The sequence below is a fragment of the Triticum urartu genome, chromosome 6A, assembly GCF_056163025.1.
Source record: "Triticum urartu cultivar PI428250 chromosome 6A, HENAU_Tu73, whole genome shotgun sequence".
In the NCBI taxonomy this organism is placed as follows: Eukaryota; Viridiplantae; Streptophyta; class Magnoliopsida; order Poales; family Poaceae; genus Triticum; species Triticum urartu.
This window is the reverse complement of record NC_141878.1, coordinates 179532997-179544866: the sequence shown is the minus strand read 5'-3', so window position 1 is coordinate 179544866 and position 11870 is coordinate 179532997.

Sequence of the window (11870 nt, the reverse complement as noted above, 5' to 3'; positions counted from 1 at the left end):
TCTCTATGATCATATCATAGACATTTTATCCTCTTGTCACGATGATCTTCAACTTCACTCTGAAATTACTTGAACCTTTCAATAATTCAGACTTGTGTTTCAGTAGGTAAATATACTCAGCATCTACTCAAATTATCTGTGAAGTAAGAACATAACGATATCCACTGCATACCTCAGCACTAATTGGACTGCACACATCAAAATGTATTACTTCCAACAAGTTGCTTTCTTGTTCCATCTTACTGAAAATGAGGCCTTTCAGTCATCTTGCCCATGTGGTATGATTTGCATGTCTCAAGTGATTCAAAATCAAGTGAGTCCAAATGATCCATCTGTATGGAGTTTCTTCATGCATATCTACCAATAGACATGGTTCGCATGTCTCAATCTTTTAAAAAATGAGTGAGTCCAAAGATCCATCAACATGGAGCTTCTTCATGCATTTTATACCAACATGACTCAAATGGCAGTGCCACAAGTATGTGTTACTATCATTACTATCTTATATCTTTTTGCATGAACATGTGTATCACTACAATCGAGATTCAATAAACCATTTATTTTAGGTGCAAGACCATTGAAGATATTATTCACATAAACAGAGTAACCATTATTCTCCTTAAATGAATAATCGTATGGCGATAAACATAATCCAATCATGTCTATGGTCAACGCAAACACCAAATAACAATTATTTCGGTTTAACACCAATCCCGATGGTAGAGGGAGCGTGTGATGTTTGATCACATCAACCTTGGAAACACTTCCAACATATTGCCATCTAACCATACGTAGCCTTTTATTTCGAGTTACTAACACTTAGCAACCGAACCGGTATTTATTACCCTATTGCTACTAGGAGTACTAGTGAAGTACACATTAATATAACGTATATCCAAAATACTTCTGTCGTCCTTGCCAGCCTTCTCATCTACCAAGTATCTAGGGTAGTTCTGCTTCAATGACCGTTCCCCTCATTATAGAAGCACTTAGTCTCGGGTTTGGGTTCAACCTTGGGTCTCTTCACTAGAGTAGCAACTGATTTGCCATTTCATGAAGTATCCCTTCTTTCCCTTGCCCTTCTTGAAACTAGTGGTTTAACCATCAACAATTGATGCTCCTACTTGATTTCTACTTTCGCGGTGTCAAACATCGCGAGTTGCTCAAGGATCATCATGTCTATCCCTGATATGTTATAGTTCATCACGAAGCTCCAATAGCTTGGTGGCAGTGACTATGGAGAACCATCTCTATCTCATCTGGAAGATTAACTCCCACTCGATTCAAGCGATTGCAGTACTCAGACAATCTGAGCACATGCTCAACGATTGAGTTTTTCTCCCTTAGTTTGCAGGCTTAAGAAACTTGTCAGAGGTTTCATACCTCTTGACGTGGGCACTAGTCTGAAATTCCAATTTCAGTCTTTGGAACATCTCATATGTTCTGCAACATTTCAAAAATGTCTTTGGTGCCACAATTCTAAACCATTAGTATTACACACTGAACTATCATGTAGTCATCAAAACGTGTATGTCAGATGTTTCCCAACATCTACAGATGATGCTCAAGGTTCAACACACTGAGCGGTGCATTAAGGACGTAAGCCTTCTGCTCAGCAATGAGGATAATCCTCAGTTTACGGACCCAGTCCGCATAATTTCTACTATCAACTTTCAACTAAATTTTCTCTAGGAACATATCTTAATCAGCAGAACTAAAGCGTAAGCTACGAGATAATTTGCAAAGACCTTTTGACTATGTTCATGATAATTAAGTTCATCTAATCAAATTATTTAATGAACTCCCACTCAGATAGACATCCCTCTAGTCATCTAATGATACATGATCCGAGTCAACTAGGCCGTGTCCGATCATCACGTGAGACGGACTAGTCATCATCGGTGAACATCTTCATGTTGATCGTATCCACTATATGACTCATGTTCGACCTTTCGGTCTTCCGTGTTCCGAGGCCATGTCTGTACATGCTAGGCTCGTCAAGTTAACCTAAGTGTATTGTGTGCGTAAATCTGGCTTACACCCGTTGTATGCGAACGTTAGAACCTATCACACCCGATCATCACGTGGTGCTTCGGAACAACGGGCCTTAGCAACGGTGCACAGTTAGGGGGAACATAATTCTTGATATTTTAATGAGGGATCATCTTATTTATGCTACCATCGTTCTAAGAAAATAAGATGTAAAAACATGACAAACATCACATGCAAATCATAAAGTGACATGATATGGCCAATATCATCTTGCGCCTTTGATCTACATCTACGAGGCGCGGCATGAACACCATCATCACCGGCATGACACCATGATCTCCATCATCATGATCTCCATCATCGTGTCTTCATCAAGTTGCCTCGCCAACTATTACTTCTACTACTATGGCTAACGGTTAGCAATAAAGTAAAGTAATTACATGGCGTTTTCATTGACACGCAGGTCATAAATAAATTAAGACAACTCCTATGGCTCCTGCCAGTTGTCATACTCATCGACATGCAAGTCGTGATTCCTATAACAAGAACATGATCAATCTCATACATCACATATATCATTCATCACATCCTTTTAGCCATATCACATCACATAGCAAACCCTGCAAAAACAAGTTAGACGTCCTCTAATTGTTGTTGCATGTTTTACGTGGCTGCTATGGGTTTCTAGCAAAAACGTTTCTTACCTATGCAAAACCACAACGGTGATATGCCAATTGCTATTTACCCTTCATAAGGATCCTTTTCATCGAATCCGATCCGACTAAAGTGGGAGAGACAGACACCCGCCAGCCACCTTATGCATCAAGTGCATGTCAGTCGGTGGAACCAGTCTCACGTAAGCGTACGTGTAAGGTCGGTCTGGGCCGCTTCATCCCACAATGCCACCGGATCAAGATAAGACTAGTAACGGTAAGCAAATTGAACAAATCGTCGCCCACAACTGCTTTATGTTCTACTCGTGCATAGAATCTACGCATAGACCTAGCTCATGATGCCACTGTTGGGGATCGTAGCAGAAATTGAAAATTTTCTACGCATCACCAAGATCAATCTATGGAGTAATCTAGCAACGAGGGGAAGGGGAGTGCATCTACATACCCTTGTAGATCGCTAAGCGGAAGCGTTACTAGAACGCGGATGAGGTAGTCGTACTCGTAGCGATTCAGATCGCGGTTGATTCCGATCTAAGCGCTGAACAACGGCGCCTCCGTGTTCAACACACGTGCAGCCCGGTGACGTCTCCCATGCCATGGTCCAGCAAGGAGAGAGGGAGAGGTTGGGGAAGACTCCATCCAGCAGCAGCACTACGGCGTGGTGGTGGTGGAGGAGCGCGGTACTCCAGCAGGGCTTCACAAAGCACTACGAGAGACGAGGAGGGAGAGAGGTAGGGCTACGCCTTGGGAGAGAGAGACTCGTGTCGTCTGCAGCCCAAAAACCTCCACTATATATAGGGGCAAGGGCAAGGGGAGGCGCCCTAGGGTTTCCCCTAGGGGGGGGGGCGGCCAGGGCAGATGGGATCTCCCCCTTGGGTGACTTGGCCCCCAAGCCAGGAGGTGGGAACCCTAGATGGGGCGCCCCAAACCCCCTAGTCACGTGGGAATAGGTGAGGGGGGGGGGGCACAACCCCTTAGTGGGCTGGTTTGCCACCTTCCCTTGGCCCATGAAGCCCCCCAACACTTGCCGGGGCTCCCGAAACACCTTTCGGTCATGCTGGTCATCACCCGGTACCTCCGGAACACTTTCGGACTCCAAAACCCTTCGTCCAATATATCAATCTTCACCTCCGGACCATTCCGGAACTCCTCGTGACATCCGGGATCTCATCCGGGACTCCAAACAACATTCGGTAACCGCGTACATACTTTCCCTATAACCCTAGCGTCATCGAACCTTAAGTGTGTAGACCCTCGGGCTCGGGAATAATGCAGACATGACCGAGACATCTCTCTGGTCAATAACCAACAGCAGGATCTAGATACCCATGTTGGCTCCCACATGTTCCACAATGATCTCATCGGATGAACCACGATGTCAAGGATTCAGTCAATCCCGTATACAATTCCCTTTGTCTATTGGTATGTTACTTGCCCGAGATTCGATCATCGGTATCCCCATACCTCGTTCAATCTCGTTACCGGCAAGTCTCTTTACTCGTTCCGTAACACATTATCCTGTGGCTAACTCATTAGTCACATTGAGCTCATTATGATGATGCATTACCGAGTGGACCCACAGATACCTCTCCGTCACACGGAGTGACAAATCCCAGTCTTGATTCGTGCCAACTCAACAGACACTTTCGGAGATACCCGTAGTGTGCCTTTATAGCCACCCAGTTACATTGTGATGTTTGGCACACCCAAAGCATTCCTACGGTATCCGGGAGTTCCACAATCTCATGGTCTAAGGAAATGATACTTGACATTAGAAAAGCTTTAGCAGACGAACTATACGATCTTGTGCTAGGCTTAGGATTGGGTCTTGTCCATCACATCATTCTCCTAATGATGTGATCCCATTATCAATGACATCCAATGTCCATGGTCAGGAAACCATGACCATCTATTGATCAACGAGCTAGTCAACTAGAGGCTTACTGGGGACATGTTGTGGTCTATTTATTCACACATGTATTACAGTTTCCGGTTAATACAATTATAGCATGAACAATAGACAATTATCATGAACAAGGAAATACAATAATAACCATTTTATTATTGCCTCTAGGGCATATTTCCAACAACGCCATACTTTATGGCTTAGAACCGGGGCTTCAAAAACGTTTTGAATGCCACAGAGCATATGAGATGTTCCAAGAGCTGAAATTGGTATTTCAGACTCATGCCCGTGTTAAGAGGTATGAGACCTCTGACAAGTACTTTTCCTACAAGATGGATGAGAATAGCTCAGCTAGTGAGCATGTGCTCAGAATGTCTAAGTACTACAATCACTTGAATGAAGTGGGAGTTAATCTTCCAGATAAGATAGTGATTGATAGAGTTCTCTAGTCACTATCACCAAGTTACTAGAACTTCATGATGAACTATAATATGCAAGGGATAACGGAAATGATTCCCAAGCTCTTTGCGATGCTAAAATTGGCGAAGGTAGAAATCAAGAAAAAACAAGTGTTGATGGTTGACAAGACCACTAGTCTCAAGTAAAAGGGCAAGGGAAAGAAAGGGAACTTCAAGAAGAATGGCAAGCAAGTTGCCACTCCTGTGAAGAAGCCCAAATCTAGAACTAAGCCTGAAACTGAGTGCTTCTACTGCAAAGGGAATGGTCACTGGAAGCGGAACTACCCCAAATACTTGGCGGATAAGAAGGATGACAAAGTGAACAAAAGTATATTTGATATACATGTTATTGATGTGTACTTTACTAGTGTTCATAGTAACCCCAGGGTATTTGATACCAATTCAGTTGCTAAGATTAGTAACTCGAAACAGGAGTTGCAAAATGAACAGAGACTAGTTAAGGGCAAGGTGACAATGTGTGTTGGAAATGATTCCAAGGTTGATAAGATCACCATCGCACACTTCTTTTACCTTTGGGATTAGTGTCGAACCTAAAATAAATGTAATTTGGTGTTTGCGTTGAGCATGAATATGATTGGATCATGTTTATTGCAATAAGCTTATTCATTTAAGTCAAAGAATAATTGTTGTTCTATTTACATGAATAAAACCTTCTATGGTCATACACTTAATATAAATGGTTTATTGAATCTCGATCGTAGTGATACACATATTCATAATATTGATGCCAAAAGATGCAAAGTTGATAATGATAGTGCAACATACTTGTAGCACTGCCGTTTAGGTCATATTGGTGTAAAGTGCATGAAGAAACTCCATGCGAATGGACTTTTGGAATCACTTGATTATCAATCATTTGATGCTTGCGAACCATGCCTCATGGGCAAGATGACTAAGACTCCGTTCTCCGAAACAATGGAGCGGGCCACTGACTTATTGGAAATAATACATACTGATGTATGCGGTCCGATGAGTGTTGAGGCTCACGGCGGGTATCATTATTTTCTGACCTTCACAGATGATTTGAGCAGATATGAGTATATTTACTTAATGAAACACAGGTCTGAAACGTTTGAAAAGTTGAAAGAATTTCAGAGTGAAGTGGAGAATCGCCGTAACAAGAAAATAAAGTTTCTATGATCTGATCACGGAGACGAAATATTTGAGTTACGAGTTTGGCCTTCAGTTGAAACAATGTCGAATAGTTTCGCAACTCACGCCACCTGGAACACCACAGCGTAATCATGTGTCCGAATGTCATAACCGTACTTTATTAAATATGGTGCGATCTATGATGTCTCTTACCGATTTACCACTATTGTTTTGGGGTTATGCATTAGAGACAGCTGCATTCACGTTAAATATGGCACCGTCTAAAAATCCGTTGAGAGGACACCGTATGAACTGTGGTTTAGCAAGAAACCTAAGCTGTCATTTCTTAAAGTTTGGGGTTGCGATGCTTATGTGAAAAAGTTTCAGCCTGATAAGCTCAAACCCAAATCGGAGAAGTGCATCTTCATAGGATACCCAAAAGAAACTGTTTGGTACACCTTCTATCATAGATCCGAAGGCAAGATCTTCGTTGCTAAGAATGGATCCTTTCTAGAGAAGGAGTTTCTCTCGAAAGAAGTGAGTGGGAGGAAAGTAGAACTTGATAAGGTAACTGTACCTTCTCCCGAACTGGAATGTAGTTCATCACAGAAATCAGTTCCAGTGATGCCTACACCAATTAGTGAGGAAGTTAATGATGATGATCATGAAACTTCAGATCAAGTTACTACCGAACCTTGTAGGTCAACTAGAGTAAGTTCCGCACCAGAGTGGTATGGTAATCCTGTTTTGGAAGTCATGTTGCTAGACCATGATGAACCTACGAACTATGAGGAAGCGGTGATGAGCCCAGATTCCAACAGATGGCTTGAGGCCATGAAATATGAGATAGAATCCATGTATGAGAACAAAGTGTGGACTTTGTTGGGCTTGCCCAATGATTGGCAAGCCATTGAGAATAAATGGATCTTCAAGAGGAAGACGGACGCTGATAGTAGTGTTACTATCTACAAAGCTCAACTTGTCAAAAAGGGTTTTTGACAAATTGAAGATGTTGACTATGATGAGATTTTCTCACTCGTATCGATGCTTAAAGTCTGTCCGAATCATGTTAGCAATTGCCACATTTTATGAAATCTGACAAATGGATATAAAAATTGCATTCCTTAATGGATTTATTAAAGAAGACTTGTATATGATACAACAAGAAGGTTTTGACAATCCTAAAGGTGCTAACAAAGTGTGAAAGCTCCATCGATCCATCTATGGACTGGTGCAACCATCTCGGAGTTGGAATATATGCTTTGATAAAGTGATCAAAGCATATGGTTTTATACAGACTTGCGGTGAAGCCTGTATTTACAAGAAAGTGAGTGGCAGCACTACAGCCTTTCTGATAAGTATGTGTGAATGACATATTGTTGATCAGAAATGATGTAGAATTTTTTGGAAAGCATAAAGGAGTGTTTGAAAGGAGTTTTTCAAAGAAATACCTCAGTGAAGCTACTTACATATTGAGCATCAAGATCTATAGAGATAGATCAAGACACTTGATATATTTTTCAATGAGTACATACCTTGACAAGATTTTGAAGTAGTTCAAAATGGAACAGTCAAAGAAGGAGTTCTTGCCTGTGTTGCAAGGTGTGAAGTTGAGTAAAGACTCAAAACCCGACCACGGCAGAAAATAGAAAGAGAATGAAAAGTCATTCCCTATGCCTCGGCCATAGGTTCTATAAAGTATGCTGTGCGGTGTACCAAACCTATTGTGTACCTCACCAAGAGTTTGGCAAGAGGGTACAATAGTGATCCAGGAGTGGATCACTGGACATCGGTCAAAATTATCCTTAGTGGAATAAGGATATGTTTCTAGGTTATGGAGGTGACAAAAAGTTCATCGTAAAGAGTTACGTCGATGCAAGTTTTGACACCGATCTGGATGACTCTGAGTCTCAATCTGGATACATATTGGAAGTGGGAGCAATTAGCTAGAGTAGCTCCATGCAGAGCATTGTAGACATAGAAAAATTTGCAAAATACATACGGCTTTGAATGTGGCAGACCCCTTGACTAAATTTCTCTCACAAGCAAAACATGATCTCTCTTTGGGTGTTAATCACATAGCAATGTGAACTAGATTATTGACTCTAGTAAACCCTTTGGGTATTAGTCACATGGAGATGTGAACTAATCACATAAAGATGTGAACTATTGGTGTTAAATCACATGACAATGTGAACTAGATTATTGACTCTAGTGCAAGTGGGAGACTGAAGGAAATATGCCCTAGAGGCAATAATAAAGTTGTTATTTATATTTCCTTATATCATGATAAATTTTTATTATTCATGCTAGAATTGTACTAACCGGAAACTTGATACATGTGTGAACACATAGACAAACAGAGTGTCCCTAGTATGCCTCTACTTGACTAGCTCGTTAATCAAAGATGGTTAAGTTTCATAGCCATAGACATGTGTTGTCATTTGATGAATGGGATCACATCATTAGAGAATGATGTGATGGACAAGACCCATCCGTTAGCTTAGCACTATGATCATTTAGTTTGTTGCTATTGTTTCTTCATGACTTATACATGTTCCTATGACTATGAGATTATGCAACTCCCGAATACCGGAGGAACACTTAGTGTGCTATCAAATGTCACAACGTAACTGGGTGATTATAAAGATGCTCTACAGGTGTCCCCGATGGTGTTTGTTGAGTTGGCATAGATCGAGATTAGGATTTGTCACTCCGATTATCGGAGAGGTATCCCTGGGCCCTCTCGGTAATGCACATCACTATAAGCCTTGCAAGCAATGTGACTAATGAGTTAGTTGCGGGATGTTGCATTACGGAACGAGTAAAGAGACTTGCCGGTAACGAGATTTAACTAGGTATGATGATACCGATGATCGAATCTCGGGCAAGTAACATACCGATGACAAAAGGAACAACGTATGTTGTTATGCAATTTGACCGATAAAAATCTTCGTAGAATATGTAGGAACCAATATGAGCATCCAGGTTCCACTATTGGTTATTGACCAGAGAGGAGTCTCAGTCATGTCTACATAGTTCTTGAACCCGTATGGTCCACACGCTTAACGTTCGATGACAATTGGTATTATGAGTTTATGTGACTTGATGTATCGAAGGTTGTTCGGAGTCCCGGATGTGATCACAAACATGACGAGGAGTCTCGAAATGGTCAAGACATAAAGATTGATATATTGGATGACTATATTCGGACACCGGAATAGTTTTGAGGGTCACCGGATATATATCAGAGTGCCGGAAGGGTTATCGGAACCACCAGAGAAGTAATGGACCTTATTGGGCCTAGGGGAGAGAGAGAGGGGAAGCCAAGGGCTGGCCACGCGCCCCCCATGGGCCTAGTCCGAATTGGACTAGGGGGAGGGGCGGTGCCCCCTCCTTCCTTCTCTTTCCCCTCTCCTTCCTTCTTCTCCTAGTAGTACAAGGAAAGGGGGGGATCCAACTCCTACTTGGAGTAGGATTGCCCCCCTTGGGCGCGACCTATGAGGGCCGGCCGGCCTCCCCCTTGCTCCTTTGTATACGAGGGCAGGGGGCACCCTAGAACACACAAGTTGATCTTAGCCGTGTGCGGTGCCCTCCTCCACAGATTTCCACCTCGATCATATTGTCGTAGTGCTTAGGCGAAGCCCTGTGTCGGTAACTTCATCATCACCGTCAACACACCGTCGTGCTGACGAAACTGTCCCTTGGCCTCAACTAGATCAAGAGTTCAAGGGATGTCATCGAGATGAACGTGTGCAGATCGCGAAAGTGTTGTGCGTTCGGTACTTGATCGGTTGGATCATGAAGACGTTCGACTACATCAACCGCGTTACTTAACACTTCCTCTTTTGGTCTACGAGGGTACGTGGACACAGTCTTCCCTCTTGTTGCTAAGCATCTCCTAGATAGATCTTGCGTGATTGTAGGATTTTTTTTTGAAATTATGCGTTCCCCAACACGCAGACCTCCACCAACGCCATGGCATAGAATGATCATTTGCCACTAGTCTTCAAGTTTGGTGAAGTCGACTCCGAGTCGAAGGTAATAGAAAATAAGGAGGAATGGGGCCTCATGGACATGGCCCTGAACGAGCTGGCCGTGGTGGTTGCTGCCCCCGCTCCCATCCCAGGTCCCATCCCCGCACCCACGCCAGCGACCATCCTCGTAGCATTGATGGGCTGGTCGCCGAGCACTATCGCAGAGCTAGAAGCCGCGGGTGTCAGTGAGGTCTCCACGGACCCGCGTGAGCTCGTGGACATGCCAGCGCCAGCGCCCGCCCCTCCACACACCATGGCGCCGGCCCCCATGCGTTTGGTTGGACCTGCCGCGCCCATGCCCCTGCCCGTGCATGCCCCTCCACCCACCGCGGCACCGGTCCTCGTGTGTTTGGCTGCACCCACCGCGCCCATCCCCGTGCGCACACCCCCCTCAGCGGCATGGCATGTTGTCGTCGACCGCTAACTCTCAGCGGCGCCAATTGCCGTCCTCCCACGCCCCGCCCGTCGATCGCGCGATGACATGATGTTTGATTTACAAGTGAAGAACATTTTGTGCTGCCTTGAAGACTTCAACAACGGCGTCCCGGAGGACGACAACGATGGCGCGGCACGCCGCCTCCGCCACCGCCGGAAATAGTTTTTTGGGTTTTAATACTGTATCTCGAATTCTCGATCATATGAATATAAATTCGTAGTGTGACTGAATGAAAGAGATGGTTTGAACGAACTTACATTTTCTCTCTTAATGTACAGACTTATCAAACGATTTTCTTTTGAAAATAACGATAATGGTTTTTAAATATAAAACACTCATCACAAACGTTTTAGTTAGAACACCCGTATGCAAACTGACAACTTCCCCAGGAAGCCAAGGGAAAATGTGGCGAGCAGGTGAAGTCATTACTCTCCATAAGGAAGATGGTGTTCCCACCTCCCACCACGACGCTGACCTCATCTGGGTGATCTTCATCCTCCTCCACTAATCTGTGGATATCTTCCGATCATCTTCTCCGGCGTCTCCTCTGGATCAAGGCAATACCCATCTCCTATGGGTTCCTTTGGTGGATCTACCCTTGGCTTGGATTTCTCCAAGGGTAGGGTTTTCTCTAAGGAGGTTTTCAGATCTACTGGTCAAACAATCCATCCAATGGGATGAAGGAGGGCTTTCACATTGATTGTATCTTTTAGCCGCCATGCATTCTGGTTGTCGGAAGATTCTGTGGTGGCGGCTTTGGAGGCTGCGATCGATGGATCGGCCATCGATCTTCGGGTTGATCATGTCAAGGCCAAGGTTTTTTATTTCCAAGTCTCATGCAAGCAAGTTGGTTTTCTTATTATGGATCTTCGTTCTTTTGCTTGTGATCTGTTCAAATGCTTTTTTAATCTTTGGGGCAATGGAGGACCTAATTGGGTTCAGGAACTTAAGATCTGGCATAAGGAGTGTGATGCTGAATGGATTTTGATTAGTCCAACCAAGCATAGATCATCATTAGGTTTATTGGCCATGCATAAGCCTCCGGTTAGATCTTCTATTAAGTCAGCTAGCACTGTAAGGAAGAAACTATCTTTTCCCACGTTTGAACAATATTCTGCTTGCAAAGGGTACAGATACCTGGCATCTCAAAACCGCATTAATACTATCATGGATGGGGGATATGATCTATCTGCTCATGAGCGTGTTGTTATTAGGCAATCCCCCCATTGGATTTACATTGGATGGTGGCTCGAC